The 23,852-nt window shown below is 46.4% G+C and overlaps 1 long non-coding RNA gene across 1 annotated transcript in view; it reads right to left on the bottom strand.

Annotated features, from left to right (window-relative positions):
• The window catches only part of LOC309621282, a 325,382-nt gene extending 310,998 nt beyond the window's left edge, over positions 1-14,384 (bottom strand). Inside the window, exon 1 of the long non-coding RNA XR_014239892.1 lies at positions 14,271-14,384. This is a non-coding gene — a long non-coding RNA (uncharacterized lncRNA). The remainder of the gene's footprint in view (positions 1-14,270) is intronic.
• Positions 14,385-23,852: the final 9,468 nt, after the last annotated feature.

The raw sequence follows: 23,852 nt of genomic DNA, 5'->3' as shown, positions 1-23,852 counted from the left end.
GTCATCACAATGCTCCATGACACCTGTCATCAGAATTGGCCATGGCCCTTGTCATCACAATGCTCCAGGACACTTGTCTTCACAATGTTCCATGGCGCATTTCATCACAATGCTCCATGACCACTTTCATCAAATTGCTCCATGATGCCTGTCATCACAATGCTCCATGGCCTTTGTCATCAAAATTCTACATGGCCCCTGTAATAACAGTGCTTCAGGACAACTTTTATCACAATGCTCCATGACCACTCTCATCACAATGCCAGATAAGACCTTTCATGACAATGCTCCATGGCCCTTGTCATCACAATATTCTATGACTTCTGTCATCACAATGCTCCATGCCCCTGTCATCACAATGCCCCATCACCCCTGCTATTACAATGCTCCATGACCCCTGTCGTCACAATGCTCTGAAACCCTTGTCATCACAATATTCCATGATCCGTGTAATCACGATGATCCATGAACCATTTCTGTACAATGCTCCAGTACCCCTTTCATTAAAATGCTCCATGGCACTTGTCATCAGAATGCTCCAGGAACCCTTCCATCACAATAATCCATGACCCGTTTCCTCACAATTCTCCAGGACCGCTTTCATCACAATGCTCCATTCCCTTGTCATCTCAATGCTTCATGGCCCCTGTCATCAAAATGATCCATGCCCTCGTCATCAAAATGCTCCAGAACTCTTGTCATCACTATGCTCCATGCCCATGTCATCAAAATGCTGCATGGCCCCTGTCATCACAATGCTGCATGACCCCTGTCATCACAATGCTCCATGCCCGTATCATCACAATGCTCCATTACCCATGTCATCGTAGTGATCCATGACCCCTTTCATCACAATGCTGCATGACACCTGTCATCACAATGCTCCGTGGTCTTTGTCATCACAATGCTCCATGACCACTGTCATCACCATGCCCCATGACCCCATTCATCACAATGCTCCATAGCCCTTGTCATCACAATGCTCCATTAGCCCTGTCATCACAATGTTCCATGACTCTTGTCATCAAAATGCCTCATGATCCATTTAATCACAATGCTCCATGACTCCTTTCATCACATCCTCCATGATACTTGTCATTACACTGCCCCATGACCTCTTTCAGAACAATGCTCCATGATACCAGTCATCACAATGCTCCATGACCATTGTCGTCACAATGCTCCATGCCCCTTTCAACACAATGCTCCATGACAACTGTCATCACAATGCTCCATGGCCTTTGTCATCACAATTATACATGGCCCCTGTGATCACAGTGCTCCATGACCCCTTTCATCACAATGCTCCATGACCACTGTCATCACAATGCCCCATGACCCCTGTCATCACAATGCTCCATGGCCCCTGTCATTACAATGCTCCATGACCACTGTCATCACAATGTTCCATGATCGCTGTAATCACAATGACTCATGACACCTTTCCTCAGAAGGCTCCAGTACGCCTGTCATCACAATGCTCCAATGACCGTCTCATCACAATGCTCCATGATCCCTGTCAGCACAACGTTCCATGACAATTGTCATCACAATGCTCCATGACACCTGTCATCACAATGTTGCCTGCCCATGTCATCAAAATGCTCCATGTCCCCTGTAATCACAATGTTCCATTACACCTGTCTTCACAATGTTCCCTGCCCATGTCATCACAATGCTCCATTACCAATGTAATCAAAATGTTCGCCTGCCCTTGTCATCAAAATGCTCCATGGCCCCTTTAATCACAATGCTCCATGAACCCTGTCATCACAATGTTCCATGACAGTTGTCATCACAATGCTCCATGACCCTGTAATCACAATGCTCCATGCCCTTGTCATCACGATGCTCCAGAACTCTTGTCATCATAATGATGAATGCTCGTGTCATCACAAAGCTCCATGATACTTGTCATCACAATGTTCCATGGCCTTGTCATTACAATACTCCATGGCCCCTGTCATCACAGTGCTCCATGATACCTTTTATCACAATTCTAGATGACCACTGTCATCACAATGCCCCAAGACACATGTCATCACAATTCGCCATGGCCCTTGCCATCACAATGCTCCATGACCCGTGTCATCACAATGGTCCAGGACACTTGTCATCACAATGATCCATGACCCCTGTCATCACACTGCTCCATGGACTATGCATTCAAAATGCTCCATGGCCCCTGTAATCACATTGCTCCATGATCCCTTTCATCACGATGTTCTATGACCACTCTCATCACAATACCCCATGACGCCTATCATCATAATGCTCCAAGGCCCCTCTCATCACAATGCTCCATGAACCCTGTCATCACAATGTTCCATGACACTTGTCATCACAGTGCTCCATGAACCCCTGTCATCACAATATTCACTGCCCATGTAATCACACTGCTCCTGGTCTCCTGTAATCACAGTGCTCCATACCCTTTTCATCACAATGCTCCAGAACTCTTGTCATCATAATGCTCCATGCCCGTGTCATCACAATGCTTGAAGAACCTTGTCATCACAATGCTCCATGAACCGTGTCATCACAAGGTTCCAGGACCCTTGTCATCACAATGATCCATGACCCCTGTCATCTCAATGCTCCATGATCTTTGTATTCACAATGCTCCCTGGCCCCTATAATTGCGGTGATCCATGACCCCTGTCATCACAATGCTCCCTGGTATATTTCATCACAATTCTAGATGACCACTGTCATCACAGTGCTCCACGGCCCCTGTCATCAGAGTCCTCCATGATACCGTTCATTACAATTCTACATGACCACTGTCATCACAATGCCGCATGACACCTGTCATCACAATTCGCCATGGCACTTGTCATCACAATGCTCCATGAACCATGTCATCACAATGTTCATGGACAATAGTCATGACAATGCTCCATGACAACTTACATCACAATGCTCCTTGACCCCTGTCATTTCATTGCTCCATGGCCTATGCATTCACAATGCTCCATGGTCCCTGTAATCACAATGCTCCATACCCTTGTCATCGCAATGCTCCAGATCACTTCTCATCATAATGCTCCATGCCCGTGTCATCACAATGCTCCATGGCCCCTGTCATCACAGTGCTCCGTGATACCTTTCATCATAATGATAGATGACCACTGTCATCACAATGCTCCATGACACCTGTCATCAGAATTGGCCATGGCCCTTGTCATCACAATGCTCCAGGACACTTGTCTTCACAATGTTCCATGGCGCATTTCATCACAATGCTCCATGACCACTTTCATCAAATTGCTCCATGATGCCTGTCATCACAATGCTCCATGGCCTTTGTCATCAAAATTCTACATGGCCCCTGTAATAACAGTGCTTCAGGACAACTTTTATCACAATGCTCCATGACCACTCTCATCACAATGCCAGATAAGACCTTTCATGACAATGCTCCATGGCCCTTGTCATCACAATATTCTATGACTTCTGTCATCACAATGCTCCATGCCCCTGTCATCACAATGCCCCATCACCCCTGCTATTACAATGCTCCATGACCCCTGTCGTCGCAATGCTCTGAAACCCTTGTCATCACAATATTCCATGATCCGTGTAATCACGATGATCCATGAACCATTTCTGTACAATGCTCCAGTACCCCTTTCATTAAAATGCTCCATGGCACTTGTCATCAGAATGCTCCAGGAACCCTTCCATCACAATAATCCATGACCCGTTTCCTCACAATTCTCCAGGACCGCTTTCATCACAATGCTCCATTCCCTTGTCATCTCAATGCTTCATGGCCCCTGTCATCAAAATGATCCATGCCCTCGTCATCAAAATGCTCCAGAACTCTTGTCATCACTATGCTCCATGCCCATGTCATCAAAATGCTGCATGGCCCCTGTCATCACAATGCTGCATGACCCCTGTCATCACAATGCTCCATGCCCGTATCATCACAATGCTCCATTACCCATGTCATCGTAGTGATCCATGACCCCTTTCATCACAATGCTGCATGACACCTGTCATCACAATGCTCCGTGGTCTTTGTCATCACAATGCTCCATGACCACTGTCATCACCATGCCCCATGACCCCATTCATCACAATGCTCCATAGCCCTTGTCATCACAATGCTCCATTAGCCCTGTCATCACAATGTTCCATGACTCTTGTCATCAAAATGCCTCATGATCCATTTAATCACAATGCTCCATGACTCCTTTCATCACATCCTCCATGATACTTGTCATTACACTGCCCCATGACCTCTTTCAGAACAATGCTCCATGATACCAGTCATCACAATGCTCCATGACCATTGTCGTCACAATGCTCCATGCCCCTTTCAACACAATGCTCCATGACAACTGTCATCACAATGCTCCATGGCCTTTGTCATCACAATTATACATGGCCCCTGTGATCACAGTGCTCCATGACCCCTTTCATCACAATGCTCCATGACCACTGTCATCACAATGCCCCATGACCCCTGTCATCACAATGCTCCATGACCCCTGTCATTACAATGCTCCATGACCACTGTCATCACAATGTTCCATGATCGCTGTAATCACAATGACTCATGACACCTTTCCTCAGAAGGCTCCAGTACGCCTGTCATCACAATGCTCCAATGACCGTCTCATCACAATGCTCCATGATCCCTGTCAGCACAACGTTCCATGACAATTGTCATCACAATGCTCCATGACACCTGTCATCACAATGTTGCCTGCCCATGTCATCAAAATGCTCCATGTCCCCTGTAATCACAATGTTCCATTACACCTGTCTTCACAATGTTCCCTGCCCATGTCATCACAATGCTCCATTACCAATGTAATCAAAATGTTCGCCTGCCCTTGTCATCAAAATGCTCCATGGCCCCTTTAATCACAATGCTCCATGAACCCTGTCATCACAATGTTCCATGACAGTTGTCATCACAATGCTCCATGACCCTGTAATCACAATGCTCCATGCCCTTGTCATCACAATGCTCCAGAACTCTTGTCATCATAATGATGAATGCTCGTGTCATCACAAAGCTCCATGATACTTGTCATCACAATGTTCCATGGCCTTGTCATTACAATACTCCATGGCCCCTGTCATCACAGTGCTCCATGATACCTTTTATCACAATTCTAGATGACCACTGTCATCACAATGCCCCAAGACACATGTCATCACAATTCGCCATGGCCCTTGCCATCACAATGCTCCATGACCCGTGTCATCACAATGGTCCAGGACACTTGTCATCACAATGATCCATGACCACTTACATCACAATGCTCCTTGACTCCTGTCATCACAATGCTCCATAGCCTATGCATTCGCAATGCTACATGGTCCCTGTAATCACATTGCTCCATGATCCATTTCAACACAATGCTCTATGACCACTGTCATTACAATGCCACATTATACCTGTCATCACAATGCTCCATGGCCCCTTTCAGCACAATGTTCCATGACAGATGTCATCAATCTCCTCCATGGTCCCTGTAATCACAATGCTCCATTCCCTTGTCAACGCAATGCTCCAGAACTCTTGTCATCATAATGCTCCATGCCCGTCTCATCACAATTCTCCATGACAGTTTTCATTAAAATGCTCCATGGCCTTTATCATCACAATGCTCCATGGCCCCTGTTATCACAGTGATCCATGGTACCTTTCATCACAATGCTAGATAACCTCTGTCATCACAATGCCCGATGACACCTGTCATCAGAATTGGCCATGGCCCTTGTCATCACAATGCTCCATGCCCTTGTCAACGCAATGCTCCAGAACTCTTGGCATCATAATGCTCCATGCCCGTCTCATCACAATGCTCCATGACACTTGTCATCAAAATGCTCCATGGCCTTTGTCATCACAATGCTCCATGGCCCCTGTTATCACAGTGCTCCATGTTACCTTTCCTCATAATTCTCGATGACCACTGTCATCACAATGCCCCATGACACCTGTCATCACAATTCGCCATGGCCCTTGTCATCAAAATGCTCCATGATCCATGTCATCACAATGTTCCTGGACACTTATCATCACAATGAACTATGACCACATTCATCACAATGCTCCATGACCCCTGTCATCACACTGCTCCATGGACTATGCATTCAAAATGCTCCATGGCCCCTGTAATCACATTGCTCCATGATCCCTTTCATCACAATGTTCTATGACCACTCTCATCACAATACCCCATGACGCCTATCATCATAATGCTCCAAGGCCCCTCTCATCACAATGCTCCATGAACCCTGTCATCACAATGTTCTATGACACTTGTCATCACAGTGCTCCATGAACACCTGTCATCACAATATTCACTGCCCATGTAATCACAATGCTCCTGGTCCCCTGTAATCACAGTGCTCCATACCCTTTTCATCACAATGCTCCAGAACTCTTGTCATCATAATGCTCCATGCCCGTGTCATCACAATGCTTGAAGAACCTTGTCATCACAATGCTCCATGAACCGTGTCATCACAAGGTTCCAGGACCCTTGTCATCACAATGATCCATGACCCCTGTCATCTCAATGCTCCATGATCTTTGTATTCACAATGCTCCCTGGCCCCTATAATTGCGGTGATCCATGACCCCTGTCATCACAATGCTCCCTGGTATATTTCATCACAATTCTAGATGACCACTGTCATCACAGTGCTCCACGGCCCCTGTCATCAGAGTCCTCCATGATACCGTTCATTACAATTCTACATGACCACTGTCATCACAATGCCGCATGACACCTGTCATCACAATTCGCCATGGCACTTGTCATCACAATGCTCCATGAACCATGTCATCACAATGTTCATGGACAATAGTCATGACAATGCTCCATGACAACTTACATCACAATGCTCCTTGACCCCTGTCATTTCATTGCTCCATGGCCTATGCATTCACAATGCTCCATGGTCCCTGTAATCACAATGCTCCATACCCTTGTCATCGCAATGCTCCAGATCACTTCTCATCATAATGCTCCATGCCCGTGTCATCACAATGCTCCATGGCTCCTGTCATCACAGTGCTCCGTGATACCTTTCATCATAATGATAGATGACCACTGTCATCACAATGCTCCATGACACCTGTCATCAGAATTGGCCATGGCCCTTGTCATCACAATGCTCCAGGACACTTGTCTTCACAATGTTCCATGGCGCATTTCATCACAATGCTCCATGACCACTTTCATCAAATTGCTCCATGATGCCTGTCATCACAATGCTCCATGGCCTTTGTCATCAAAATTCTACATGGCCCCTGTAATAACAGTGCTTCAGGACAACTTTTATCACAATGCTCCATGACCACTCTCATCACAATGCCAGATAAGACCTTTCATGACAATGCTCCATGGCCCTTGTCATCACAATATTCTATGACTTCTGTCATCACAATGCTCCATGCCCCTGTCATCACAATGCCCCATCACCCCTGCTATTACAATGCTCCATGACCCCTGTCGTCGCAATGCTCTGAAACCCTTGTCATCACAATATTCCATGATCCGTGTAATCACGATGATCCATGAACCATTTCTGTACAATGCTCCAGTACCCCTTTCATTAAAATGCTCCATGGCACTTGTCATCAGAATGCTCCAGGAACCCTTCCATCACAATAATCCATGACCCGTTTCCTCACAATTCTCCAGGACCGCTTTCATCACAATGCTCCATTCCCTTGTCATCTCAATGCTTCATGGCCCCTGTCATCAAAATGATCCATGCCCTCGTCATCAAAATGCTCCAGAACTCTTGTCATCACTATGCTCCATGCCCATGTCATCAAAATGCTGCATGGCCCCTGTCATCACAATGCTGCATGACCCCTGTCATCACAATGCTCCATGCCCGTATCATCACAATGCTCCATTACCCATGTCATCGTAGTGATCCATGACCCCTTTCATCACAATGCTGCATGACACCTGTCATCACAATGCTCCGTGGTCTTTGTCATCACAATGCTCCATGACCACTGTCATCACCATGCCCCATGACCCCATTCATCACAATGCTCCATAGCCCTTGTCATCACAATGCTCCATTAGCCCTGTCATCACAATGTTCCATGACTCTTGTCATCAAAATGCCTCATGATCCATTTAATCACAATGCTCCATGACTCCTTTCATCACATCCTCCATGATACTTGTCATTACACTGCCCCATGACCTCTTTCAGAACAATGCTCCATGATACCAGTCATCACAATGCTCCATGACCATTGTCGTCACAATGCTCCATGCCCCTTTCAACACAATGCTCCATGACAACTGTCATCACAATGCTCCATGGCCTTTGTCATCACAATTATACATGGCCCCTGTGATCACAGTGCTCCATGACCCCTTTCATCACAATGCTCCATGACCACTGTCATCACAATGCCCCATGACCCCTGTCATCACAATGCTCCATGGCCCCTGTCATTACAATGCTCCATGACCACTGTCATCACAATGTTCCATGATCGCTGTAATCACAATGACTCATGACACCTTTCCTCAGAAGGCTCCAGTACGCCTGTCATCACAATGCTCCAATGACCGTCTCATCACAATGCTCCATGATCCCTGTCAGCACAACGTTCCATGACAATTGTCATCACAATGCTCCATGACACCTGTCATCACAATGTTGCCTGCCCATGTCATCAAAATGCTCCATGTCCCCTGTAATCACGATGTTCCATTACACCTGTCTTCACAATGTTCCCTGCCCATGTCATCACAATGCTCCATTACCAATGTAATCAAAATGTTCGCCTGCCCTTGTCATCAAAATGCTCCATGGCCCCTTTAATCACAATGCTCCATGAACCCTGTCATCACAATGTTCCATGACAGTTGTCATCACAATGCTCCATGACCCTGTAATCACAATGCTCCATGCCCTTGTCATCACGATGCTCCAGAACTCTTGTCATCATAATGATGAATGCTCGTGTCATCACAAAGCTCCATGATACTTGTCATCACAATGTTCCATGGCCTTGTCATTACAATACTCCATGGCCCCTGTCATCACAGTGCTCCATGATACCTTTTATCACAATTCTAGATGACCACTGTCATCACAATGCCCCAAGACACATGTCATCACAATTCGCCATGGCCCTTGCCATCACAATGCTCCATGACCCGTGTCATCACAATGGTCCAGGACACTTGTCATCACAATGATCCATGACCACTTACATCACAATGCTCCTTGACTCCTGTCATCACAATGCTCCATAGCCTATGCATTCGCAATGCTACATGGTCCCTGTAATCACATTGCTCCATGATCCATTTCAACACAATGCTCTATGACCACTGTCATTACAATGCCACATTATACCTGTCATCACAATGCTCCATGGCCCCTTTCAGCACAATGTTCCATGACAGATGTCATCAATCTCCTCCATGGTCCCTGTAATCACAATGCTCCATTCCCTTGTCAACGCAATGCTCCAGAACTCTTGTCATCATAATGCTCCATGCCCGTCTCATCACAATTCTCCATGACAGTTTTCATTAAAATGCTCCATGGCCTTTATCATCACAATGCTCCATGGCCCCTGTTATCACAGTGATCCATGGTACCTTTCATCACAATGCTAGATAACCTCTGTCATCACAATGCCCGATGACACCTGTCATCAGAATTGGCCATGGCCCTTGTCATCACAATGCTCCATGCCCTTGTCAACGCAATGCTCCAGAACTCTTGGCATCATAATGCTCCATGCCCGTCTCATCACAATGCTCCATGACACTTGTCATCAAAATGCTCCATGGCCTTTGTCATCACAATGCTCCATGGCCCCTGTTATCACAGTGCTCCATGTTACCTTTCCTCATAATTCTCGATGACCACTGTCATCACAATGCCCCATGACACCTGTCATCACAATTCGCCATGGCACTTGTCATCACAATGCTCCATGATCCATGTCATCACAATGTTCCTGGACACTTATCATCACAATGAACTATGACCACATTCATCACAATGCTCCATGACCCCTGTCATCACACTGCTCCATGGACTATGCATTCAAAATGCTCCATGGCCCCTGTAATCACATTGCTCCATGATCCCTTTCATCACAATGTTCTATGACCACTCTCATCACAATACCCCATGACGCCTATCATCATAATGCTCCAAGGCCCCTCTCATCACAATGCTCCATGAACCCTGTCATCACAATGTTCAATGACACTTGTCATCACAGTGCTCCATGAACACCTGTCATCACAATATTCACTGCCCATGTAATCACAATGCTCCTGGTCCCCTGTAATCACAGTGCTCCATACCCTTTTCATCACAATGCTCCAGAACTCTTGTCATCATAATGCTCCATGCCCGTGTCATCACAATGCTTGAAGAACCTTGTCATCACAATGCTCCATGAACCGTGTCATCACAAGGTTCCAGGACCCTTGTCATCACAATGATCCATGACCCCTGTCATCTCAATGCTCCATGATCTTTGTATTCACAATGCTCCCTGGCCCCTATAATTGCGGTGATCCATGACCCCTGTCATCACAATGCTCCCTGGTATATTTCATCACAATTCTAGATGACCACTGTCATCACAGTGCTCCACGGCCCCTGTCATCAGAGTCCTCCATGATACCGTTCATTACAATTCTACATGACCACTGTCATCACAATGCCGCATGACACCTGTCATCACAATTCGCCATGGCACTTGTCATCACAATGCTCCATGAACCATGTCATCACAATGTTCATGGACAATAGTCATGACAATGCTCCATGACAACTTACATCACAATGCTCCTTGACCCCTGTCATTTCATTGCTCCATGGCCTATGCATTCACAATGCTCCATGGTCCCTGTAATCACAATGCTCCATACCCTTGTCATCGCAATGCTCCAGATCACTTCTCATCATAATGCTCCATGCCCGTGTCATCACAATGCTCCATGGCTCCTGTCATCACAGTGCTCCGTGATACCTTTCATCATAATGATAGATGACCACTGTCATCACAATGCTCCATGACACCTGTCATCAGAATTGGCCATGGCCCTTGTCATCACAATGCTCCAGGACACTTGTCTTCACAATGTTCCATGGCGCATTTCATCACAATGCTCCATGACCACTTTCATCAAATTGCTCCATGATGCCTGTCATCACAATGCTCCATGGCCTTTGTCATCAAAATTCTACATGGCCCCTGTAATAACAGTGCTTCAGGACAACTTTTATCACAATGCTCCATGACCACTCTCATCACAATGCCAGATAAGACCTTTCATGACAATGCTCCATGGCCCTTGTCATCACAATATTCTATGACTTCTGTCATCACAATGCTCCATGCCCCTGTCATCACAATGCCCCATCACCCCTGCTATTACAATGCTCCATGACCCCTGTCGTCGCAATGCTCTGAAACCCTTGTCATCACAATATTCCATGATCCGTGTAATCACGATGATCCATGAACCATTTCTGTACAATGCTCCAGTACCCCTTTCATTAAAATGCTCCATGGCACTTGTCATCAGAATGCTCCAGGAACCCTTCCATCACAATAATCCATGACCCGTTTCCTCACAATTCTCCAGGACCGCTTTCATCACAATGCTCCATTCCCTTGTCATCTCAATGCTTCATGGCCCCTGTCATCAAAATGATCCATGCCCTCGTCATCAAAATGCTCCAGAACTCTTGTCATCACTATGCTCCATGCCCATGTCATCAAAATGCTGCATGGCCCCTGTCATCACAATGCTGCATGACCCCTGTCATCACAATGCTCCATGCCCGTATCATCACAATGCTCCATTACCCATGTCATCGTAGTGATCCATGACCCCTTTCATCACAATGCTGCATGACACCTGTCATCACAATGCTCCGTGGTCTTTGTCATCACAATGCTCCATGACCACTGTCATCACCATGCCCCATGACCCCATTCATCACAATGCTCCATAGCCCTTGTCATCACAATGCTCCATTAGCCCTGTCATCACAATGTTCCATGACTCTTGTCATCAAAATGCCTCATGATCCATTTAATCACAATGCTCCATGACTCCTTTCATCACATCCTCCATGATACTTGTCATTACACTGCCCCATGACCTCTTTCAGAACAATGCTCCATGATACCAGTCATCACAATGCTCCATGACCATTGTCGTCACAATGCTCCATGCCCCTTTCAACACAATGCTCCATGACAACTGTCATCACAATGCTCCATGGCCTTTGTCATCACAATTATACATGGCCCCTGTGATCACAGTGCTCCATGACCCCTTTCATCACAATGCTCCATGACCACTGTCATCACAATGCCCCATGACCCCTGTCATCACAATGCTCCATGGCCCCTGTCATTACAATGCTCCATGACCACTGTCATCACAATGTTCCATGATCGCTGTAATCACAATGACTCATGACACCTTTCCTCAGAAGGCTCCAGTACGCCTGTCATCACAATGCTCCAATGACCGTCTCATCACAATGCTCCATGATCCCTGTCAGCACAACGTTCCATGACAATTGTCATCACAATGCTCCATGACACCTGTCATCACAATGTTGCCTGCCCATGTCATCAAAATGCTCCATGTCCCCTGTAATCACGATGTTCCATTACACCTGTCTTCACAATGTTCCCTGCCCATGTCATCACAATGCTCCATTACCAATGTAATCAAAATGTTCGCCTGCCCTTGTCATCAAAATGCTCCATGGCCCCTTTAATCACAATGCTCCATGAACCCTGTCATCACAATGTTCCATGACAGTTGTCATCACAATGCTCCATGACCCTGTAATCACAATGCTCCATGCCCTTGTCATCACGATGCTCCAGAACTCTTGTCATCATAATGATGAATGCTCGTGTCATCACAAAGCTCCATGATACTTGTCATCACAATGTTCCATGGCCTTGTCATTACAATACTCCATGGCCCCTGTCATCACAGTGCTCCATGATACCTTTTATCACAATTCTAGATGACCACTGTCATCACAATGCCCCAAGACACATGTCATCACAATTCGCCATGGCCCTTGCCATCACAATGCTCCATGACCCGTGTCATCACAATGGTCCAGGACACTTGTCATCACAATGATCCATGACCCCTGTCATCACACTGCTCCATGGCCTATGCATTCAAAATGCTCCATGGCCCCTGTAATCACATTGCTCCATGATCCCTTTCATCACGATGTTCTATGACCACTCTCATCACAATACCCCATGACGCCTATCATCATAATGCTCCAAGGCCCCTCTCATCACAATGCTCCATGAACCCTGTCAACACAATGTTCCATGACACTTGTCATCACAGTGCTCCATGAACCCCTGTCATCACAATATTCACTGCCCATGTAATCACAATGCTCCTGGTCTCCTGTAATCACAGTGCTCCATACCCTTTTCATCACAATGCTCCAGAACTCTTGTCATCATAATGCTCCATGCCCGTGTCATCACAATGCTTGAAGAACCTTGTCATCACAATGCTCCATGAACCGTGTCATCACAAGGTTCTAGGACCCTTGTCATCACAATGATCCATGACCCCTGTCATCTCAATGCTCCATGATCTTTGTATTCACAATGCTCCCTGGCCCCTATAATTGCGGTGATCCATGACCCCTGTCATCACAATGCTCCCTGGTATATTTCATCACAATTCTAGATGACCACTGTCATCACAGTGCTCCACGGCCCCTGTCGTCAGAGTCCTCCATGATACCTTTCATTACAATTCTACATGACCACTGTCATCACAATGCCCCATGACACCTGTCATCACAATTCGCCATGGCACTTGTCATCACAATGCTCCATGAACCATGTCATCACAATGTTCATGGACACTTGTCATCACAATGCTCCATGACAACTTACATCACAATGCTCCTTGACCCCTGTCATTTCATTGCTCCATGGCCTATGCATTCACAATGCTCCATGGCTCCTGTAAGCACATTGCTCCATGATCCCTTTCATCACAATGCTCCAAGACCGCTGTCATCACAATGCCCCATGACGCCTATCATCATAATGCTCTAAGGCCCCTCTCATCACAATGCTCCATGATCCCTGTCATCACAATGTTCCATGACACTAGTCATCACAGTGCTCCATGACCCCTGTCATCACAATATTCACTGCCCATGTAATCACAATGCTCCTGGTCCCCTGTAATCATAGTGCTCCATACCCTTGTCATCACAATGCTCCAGAATTCTTGTCATCATAATGCTCCATGCCCGTGTCATCACAATGCTTGAAGAACCTTGTCATCACAATGCTCCATGAACCGTGTCATCACAAGGTTCCAGGACCCTTGTCATCACAATGATCCGTGACCCCTGTCATCTCAATGCTCCATGATCTTTGTATTCACAATGCTCCATGGCCTCTATAATTGCGGTGATCCATGACCCCTGTCATCACAATGCTCCCTGGTATATTTCATCACAATTCTAGATGACCACTGTCATCACAGTGCTCCACGGCCCCTGTTATCTGAGTCCTCCCTGATACCTTTAATCACAATTCTATATGACCGCTCTCATCACAATTCCACATGACACCTGTCATCACAATGCTCCATGAACCATGTCATCACAATGTTCATGGACAAGAGTCATCACAATGCTCCTTGACCCCTGTCATTCCATTGCTCCATGGCCTATGCATTCACAATGCTCCATGGCTCCTGTAATCACATTGCTCCATGATCCCTTTCATCACAATACTCCAAGACCGCTGTCATCACAATGCCCCATGACGCCTATCATCATAATGCTCCAAGGCCCCTCTCATCACAATGCTCCATGATCCCTGTCATCACAATGTTCCATGACACTAGTCATCACAGTGCTCCATGACCCCTGTCATCACAATGCCACATGACACCTGTCATCACAATGCTCTATAGCCCCTGTCAGCACAATGTTCCATGACAGGTATCATCACAATGATCCATGACTGCTGTCATCACAATGTTCCCTGCCCTTGTCATTCTCAATGCTCCCTGGCCCCTGTCATCACAATGCTCCATGCTCATATCATCACAATGCTCCATTACCCATGTCATCGATGTGATCCATGACCCCTTTCATCTCAATGCTCCATGACCCCAGTCATCACAATGCTCCATAGCCCTTGTCATCACAATGCTCCATTAGCCCTGTCATCACAATGTTCCATGACTCTTGTCATCAAAATGCCTCATGATCCATTTAATCACAATGCTCCATGACTCCTTTCATCACATCCTCCATGATACTTGTCATTACACTGCCCCATGACCTTTTTCAGAACAATGCTCCATGATACCAGTCATCACAATGCTCCATGACCATTGTCGTCACAATGCTCCATGCCCATTTCAACACAATGCTCCATGACAACTGTCATCACAATGCTCCATGGTCTTTGTCATCACAATTATACATGGCCCCTGTGATCACAGTGCTCCATGACCCCTTTCATCACAATGCTCCATGACCACTGTCATCACAATGCCCCATGACCCCTGTCATCACAATGCTCCATGGCCCCTGTCATTACAATGCTCCATGACCACTGTCATCACAATGTTCCATGACAGATGTCACCACTATCCTCCATGGTCCCTGTAATCACAATGCTCCATTCCCTTGTCAACGCAATGCTCCAGAACTCTTGTCATCATAATGCTCCATGCCCGTCTCATCACAATTCTCCATGACACTTTTCATTAAAATGCTCCATGGCCTTTATCATCACAATGCTCCATGGCCCCTGTTATCACATTGATCCATTGTACCTTTCATCACAATGCTAGATAACCTCTGTCATCACAATGCCCGATGACACCTGTCATCAGAATTGGCCATGGCCCTTGTCATCACAATGCTCCATGCCCTTGTCACCACAATGCTCCAGAACTCTGGGCATCATAATGCTCCATGCCCGTCTCATCACAATGCTCCATGACACTTGTCATCAAAATGCTCCATGGCCTTTGTCATCACAATGCTCCATGGCCCCTGTTATCACAGTGCTCCATGTTACCTTTCATCACTATTCTAGATGACCACTGTCATCACAATGTCCCATGACACCTGTCATCACAATTCGCCATGGCCCTTGTCATCACAATGCTCCATGATCCATGTCATCACAGTGTTCATGGACACTTGTCATCACAATGAACTATGACCACATTCATCACAATGCTCCATGACCCCTGTCATCACACTGCTCCATGGCCTATGCATTCAAAATGCTCCATGGCCCCTGTAATCACATTGCTCCATGATCCCTTTCATCACAATGCTCCAAGACCGCTGTCATCACAAGGCCCCATGACGCCTATCATCATAATGCTCCAAGGCCCCTCTCATCACAATGCTCCATGAACCCTGTCATCACAATGTTCCATGACACTTGTCATCACAGTGCTCCATGAACCCCTGTCATCACAATATTCACTGCCCATGTAATCACAATGCTCCTGGTCTCCTGTAATCACAGTGCTCCATACCCTTTTCATCACAATGCTCCAGAACTCTTGTCATCATAATGCTCCACGCCCGTGTCATCACAATGCTTGAAGAACCTTGTCATCACAATGCTCCATGAACCGTGTCATCACAAGGTTCCAGGACCCTTGTCATCACAATGATCCATGACCCCTGTCATCTCACTGCTCCATGATCTTTGTATTCACAATGCTCCCTGGCCCCTATAATTGCGGTGATCCATGACCCCTGTCATCACAATGCTCCCTGGTATATTTCATCACAATTCTAGATGACCACTGTCATCACAGTGCTCCACGGCCCCTGTCGTCAGAGTCCTCCATGATACCTTTCATTACAATTCTACATGACCACTGTCATCACAATGCCCCATGACACCTGTCATCACAATTCGCCATGGCACTTGTCATCACAAAGCTCCATGAACCATGTCATCACAATGTTCATGGACACTTGTCATCACAATGCTCCATGACAACTTACATCACAATGCTCCTTGACCCCTGTCATTTCATTGCTCCATGGCCTATGCATTCACAATGCTCCATGGTCCGTGTAATCACAATGCTCCATACCCTTGTCATCGCAATGCTCCAGATCACTTCTCATCATAATGCTCCATGCCCGTGTCATCACAATGCTCCATGGCTCCTGTCATCACAGTGCTCCGTGATACCTTTCATCATAATGATAGATGACCACTGTCATCACAATGCTCCATGACACCTGTCATCAGAATTGGCCATGGCCCTTGTTATCACAATGCTCCAGGACACTTGTCTTCACAATGTTCCATGGCGCATTTCATCACAATGCTCCATGACCACTTTCATCAAATTGCTCCATGATGCCTGTCATCACAATGCTCCATGGCCTTTGTCATCAAAATTCTACATGGCCCCTGTAATAACAGTGCTTCAGGACAACTTTTATCACAATGCTCCATGACCACTCTCATCACAATGCCAGATAAGACCTTTCATGACAATGCTCCATGGCCCTTGTCATCACAATATTCTATGACTTCTGTCATCACAATGCTCCATGCCCCTGTCATCACAATGCCCCATCACCCCTGCTATTACAATGCTCCATGACCCCTGTCGTCGCAATGCTCTGAAACCCTTGTCATCACAATATTCCATGATCCGTGTAATCACGATGATCCATGAACCATTTCTGTACAATGCTCCAGTACCCCTTTCATTAAAATGCTCCATGGCACTTGTCATCAGAATGCTCCAGGAACCCTTCCATCACAATAATCCATGACCCGTTTCCTCACAATTCTCCAGGACCGCTTTCATCACAATGCTCCATTCCCTTGTCATCTCAATGCTTCATGGCCCCTGTCATCAAAATGATCCATGCCCTCGTCATCAAAATGCTCCAGAACTCTTGTCATCACTATGCTCCATGCCCATGTCATCAAAATGCTGCATGGCCCCTGTCATCACAATGCTGCATGACCCCTGTCATCACAATGCTCCATGCCCGTATCATCACAATGCTCCATTACCCATGTCATCGTAGTGATCCATGACCCCTTTCATCACAATGCTGCATGACACCTGTCATCACAATGCTCCGTGGTCTTTGTCATCACAATGCTCCATGACCACTGTCATCACCATGCCCCATGACCCCATTCATCACAATGCTCCATAGCCCTTGTCATCACAATGCTCCATTAGCCCTGTCATCACAATGTTCCATGACTCTTGTCATCAAAATGCCTCATGATCCATTTAATCACAATGCTCCATGACTCCTTTCATCACATCCTCCATGATACTTGTCATTACACTGCCCCATGACCTTTTTCAGAACAATGCTCCATGATACCAGTCATCACAATGCTCCATGACCATTGTCGTCACAATGATCCATGCCCCTTTCAACACAATGCTCCATGACAACTGTCATCACAATGCTCCATGGCCTTTGTCATCACAATTATACATGGCCCCTGTGATCACAGTGCTCCATGACCCCTTTCATCACAATGCTCCATGACCACTGTCATCACAATGCCCCATGACCCCTGTCATCACAATGCTCCATGGCCCCTGTCATTACAATGCTCCATGACCACTGTCATCACAATGTTCCATGATCGCTGTAATCACAATGACTCATGACACCTTTCCTCAGAAGGCTCCAGTACGCCTGTCATCACAATGCTCCAATGACCGTCTCATCACAATGCTCCATGATCCCTGTCAGCACAACGTTCCATGACAATTGTCATCACAATGCTCCATGACACCTGTCATCACAATGTTGCCTGCCCATGTCATCAAAATGCTCCATGTCCCCTGTAATCACAATGTTCCATTACACCTGTCTTCACAATGTTCCCTGCCCATGTCATCACAATGCTCCATTACCAATGTAATCAAAATGTTCGCCTGCCCTTGTCATCAAAATGCTCCATGGCCCCTTTAATCACAATGCTCCATGAACCCTGTCATCACAGTGTTCCATGACAGTTGTCATCACAATGCTCCATGACCCTGTAATCACAATGCTCCATGCCCTTGTCATCACGATGCTCCAGAACTCTTGTCATCATAATGATGAATGCTCGTGTCATCACAAAGCTCCTTGATACTTGTCATCACAATGTTCCATGGCCTTGTCATTACAATACTCCATGGCCCCTGTCATCACAGTGCTCCATGATACCTTTTATCACAATTCTAGATGACCACTGTCATCACAATGCCCCAAGACACATGTCATCACAATTCGCCATGGCCCTTGCCATCACAATGCTCCATGACCCGTGTCATCACAATGGTCCAGGACACTTGTCATCACAATGATCCATGACCCCTGTCATCACACTGCTCCATGGCCTATGCATTCAAAATGCTCCATGGCCCCTGTAATCACATTGCTCCATGATCCCTTTCATCACGATGTTCTATGACCACTCTCATCACAATACCCCATGACGCCTATCATCATAATGCTCCAAGGCCCCTCTCATCACAATGCTCCATGAACCCTGTCATCACAATGTTCCATGACACTTGTCATCACAGTGCTCCATGAACCCCTGTCATCACAATATTCACTGCCCATGTAATCACAATGCTCCTGGTCTCCTGTAATCACAGTGCTCCATACCCTTTTCATCACAATGCTCCAGAACTCTTGTCATCATAATGCTCCATGCCCGTGTCATCACAATGCTTGAAGAACCTTGTCATCACAATGCTCCATGAACCGTGTCATCACAAGGTTCTAGGACCCTTGTCATCACAATGATCCATGACCCCTGTCATCTCAATGCTCCATGATCTTTGTATTCACAATGCTCCCTGGCCCCTATAATTGCGGTGATCCATGACCCCTGTCATCACAATGCTCCCTGGTATATTTCATCACAATTCTAGATGACCACTGTCATCACAGTGCTCCACGGCCCCTGTCGTCAGAGTCCTCCATGATACCTTTCATTACAATTCTACATGACCACTGTCATCACAATGCCCCATGACACCTGTCATCACAATTCGCCATGGCACTTGTCATCACAATGCTCCATGAACCATGTCATCACAATGTTCATGGACACTTGTCATCACAATGCTCCATGACAACTTACATCACAATGCTCCTTGACCCCTGTCATTTCATTGCTCCATGGCCTATGCATTCACAATGCTCCATGGCTCCTGTAAGCACATTGCTCCATGATCCCTTTCATCACAATGCTCCAAGACCGCTGTCATCACAATGCCCCATGACGCCTATCATCATAATGCTCTAAGGCCCCTCTCATCACAATGCTCCATGATCCCTGTCATCACAATGTTCCATGACACTAGTCATCACAGTGCTCCATGACCCCTGTCATCACAATATTCACTGCCCATGTAATCACAATGCTCCTGGTCCCCTGTAATCATAGTGCTCCATACCCTTGTCATCACAATGCTCCAGAACTCTTGTCATCATAATGCTCCATGCCCGTGTCATCACAATGCTTGAAGAACCTTGTCATCACAATGCTCCATGAACCGTGTCATCACAAGGTTCCAGGACCCTTGTCATCACAATGATCCGTGACCCCTGTCATCTCAATGCTCCATGATCTTTGTATTCACAATGCTCCATGGCCTCTATAATTGCGGTGATCCATGACCCCTGTCATCACAATGCTCCCTGGTATATTTCATCACAATTCTAGATGACCACTGTCATCACAGTGCTCCACGGCCCCTGTTATCTGAGTCCTCCCTGATACCTTTAATCACAATTCTATATGACCGCTCTCATCACAATTCCACATGACACCTGTCATCACAATGCTCCATGAACCATGTCATCACAATGTTCATGGACAAGAGTCATCACAATGCTCCTTGACCCCTGTCATTCCATTGCTCCATGGCCTATGCATTCACAATGCTCCATGGCTCCTGTAATCACATTGCTCCATGATCCCTTTCATCACAATACTCCAAGACCGCTGTCATCACAATGCCCCATGACGCCTATCATCATAATGCTCCAAGGCCCCTCTCATCACAATGCTCCATGATCCCTGTCATCACAATGTTCCATGACACTAGTCATCACAGTGCTCCATGACCCCTGTCATCACAATGCCACATGACACCTGTCATCACAATGCTCTATAGCCCCTGTCAGCACAATGTTCCATGACAGGTATCATCACAATGATCCATGACTGCTGTCATCACAATGTTCCCTGCCCTTGTCATTCTCAATGCTCCCTGGCCCCTGTCATCACAATGCTCCATGCTCATATCATCACAATGCTCCATTACCCATGTCATCGATGTGATCCATGACCCCTTTCATCACAATGCTCCATGACCCCAGTCATCACAATGCTCCATAGCCCTTGTCATCACAATGCTCCATTAGCCCTGTCATCACAATGTTCCATGACTCTTGTCATCAAAATGCCTCATGATCCATTTAATCACAATGCTCCATGACTCCTTTCATCACATCCTCCATGATACTTGTCATTACACTGCCCCATGACCTTTTTCAGAACAATGCTCCATGATACCAGTCATCACAATGCTCCATGACCATTGTCGTCACAATGCTCCATGCCCCTTTCAACACAATGCTCCATGACAACTGTCATCACAATGCTCCATGGTCTTTGTCATCACAATTATACATGGCCCCTGTGATCACAGTGCTCCATGACCCCTTTCATCACAATGCTCCATGACCACTGTCATCACAATGCCCCATGACCCCTGTCATCACAATGCTCCATGGCCCCTGTCATTACAATGCTCCATGACCACTGTCATCACAATGTTCCATGACAGATGTCACCACTATCCTCCATGGTCCCTGTAATCACAATGCTCCATTCCCTTGTCAACGCAATGCTCCAGAACTCTTGTCATCATAATGCTCCATGCCCGTCTCATCACAATTCTCCATGACACTTTTCATTAAAATGCTCCATGGCCTTTATCATCACAATGCTCCATGGCCCCTGTTATCACATTGATCCATTGTACCTTTCATCACAATGCTAGATAACCTCTGTCATCACAATGCCCGATGACACCTGTCATCAGAATTGGCCATGGCCCTTGTCATCACAATGCTCCATGCCCTTGTCACCACAATGCTCCAGAACTCTGGGCATCATAATGCTCCATGCCCGTCTCATCACAATGCTCCATGACACTTGTCATCAAAATGCTCCATGGCCTTTGTCATCACAATGCTCCATGGCCCCTGTTATCACAGTGCTCCATGTTACCTTTCATCACTATTCTAGATGACCACTGTCATCACAATGCCCCATGACACCTGTCATCACAATTCGCCATGGCCCTTGTCATCACAATGCTCCATGATCCATGTCATCACAATGTTCCTGGACACTTATCATCACAATGAACTATGACCACATTCATCACAATGCTCCATGACCCCTGTCATCACACTGCTCCATGGCCTATGCATTCAAAATGCTCCATGGCCCCTGTAATCACATTGCTCCATGATCCCTTTCATCACAATGCTCCAAGACCGCTGTCATCACAAGGCCCCATGACGCGTATCATCATAATGCTCCAAGGCCCCTCTCATCACAATGCTCCATGAACCCTGTCATCACAATGTTCCATGACACTTGTCATCACAGTGCTCCATGAACCCCTGTCATCACAATATTCACTGCCCATGTAATCACAATGCTCCTGGTCTCCTGTAATCACAGTGCTCCATACCCTTTTCATCACAATGCTCCAGAACTCTTGTCATCATAATGCTCCATGCCCGTGTCATCACAATGCTTGAAGAACCTTGTCATCACAATGCTCCATGAACCGTGTCATCACAAGGTTCCAGGACCCTTGTCATCACAATGATCCATGACCCCTGTCATCTCACTGCTCCATGATCTTTGTATTCACAATGCTCCCTGGCCCCTATAATTGCGGTGATCCATGACCCCTGTCATCACAATGCTCCCTGGTATATTTCATCACAATTCTAGATGACCACTGTCATCACAGTGCTCCACGGCCCCTGTCGTCAGAGTCCTCCATGATACCTTTCATTACAATTCTACATGACCACTGTCATCACGATGCCCCATGACACCTGTCATCACAATTCGCCATGGCACTTGTCATCACAAAGCTCCATGAACCATGTCATCACAATGTTCATGGACACTTGTCATCACAATGCTCCATGACAACTTACATCACAATGCTCCTTGACCCCTGTCATTTCATTGCTCCATGGCCTATGCATTCACAATGCTCCATGGTCCGTGTAATCACAATGCTCCATACCCTTGTCATCGCAATGCTCCAGATCACTTCTCATCATAATGCTCCATGCCCGTGTCATCACAATGCTCCATGGCCCCTGTCATCACAGTGCTCCGTGATACCTTTCATCATAATGATAGATGACCACTGTCATCACAATGCTCCATGACACCTGTCATCAGAATTGGCCATGGCCCTTGTCATCACAATGCTCCAGGACACTTGTCTTCACAATGTTCCATGGCGCATTTCATCACAATGCTCCATGACCACTTTCATCAAATTGCTCCATGATGCCTGTCATCACAATGCTCCATGGCCTTTGTCATCAAAATTCTACATGGCCCCTGTAATAACAGTGCTTCAGGACAACTTTTATCACAATGCTCCATGACCACTCTCATCACAATGCCAGATAAGACCTTTCATGACAATGCTCCATGGCCCTTGTCATCACAATATTCTATG

The sequence above is a fragment of the Balaenoptera borealis genome, assembly GCF_965194805.1.
Source record: "Balaenoptera borealis genome assembly, contig: HAP1_SCAFFOLD_211, whole genome shotgun sequence".
Taxonomy (NCBI): Eukaryota; Metazoa; Chordata; class Mammalia; order Artiodactyla; family Balaenopteridae; genus Balaenoptera; species Balaenoptera borealis.
Note: the sequence above shows the minus strand (reverse complement) of the source record. Positions and strands in the feature narration are given on the sequence as shown.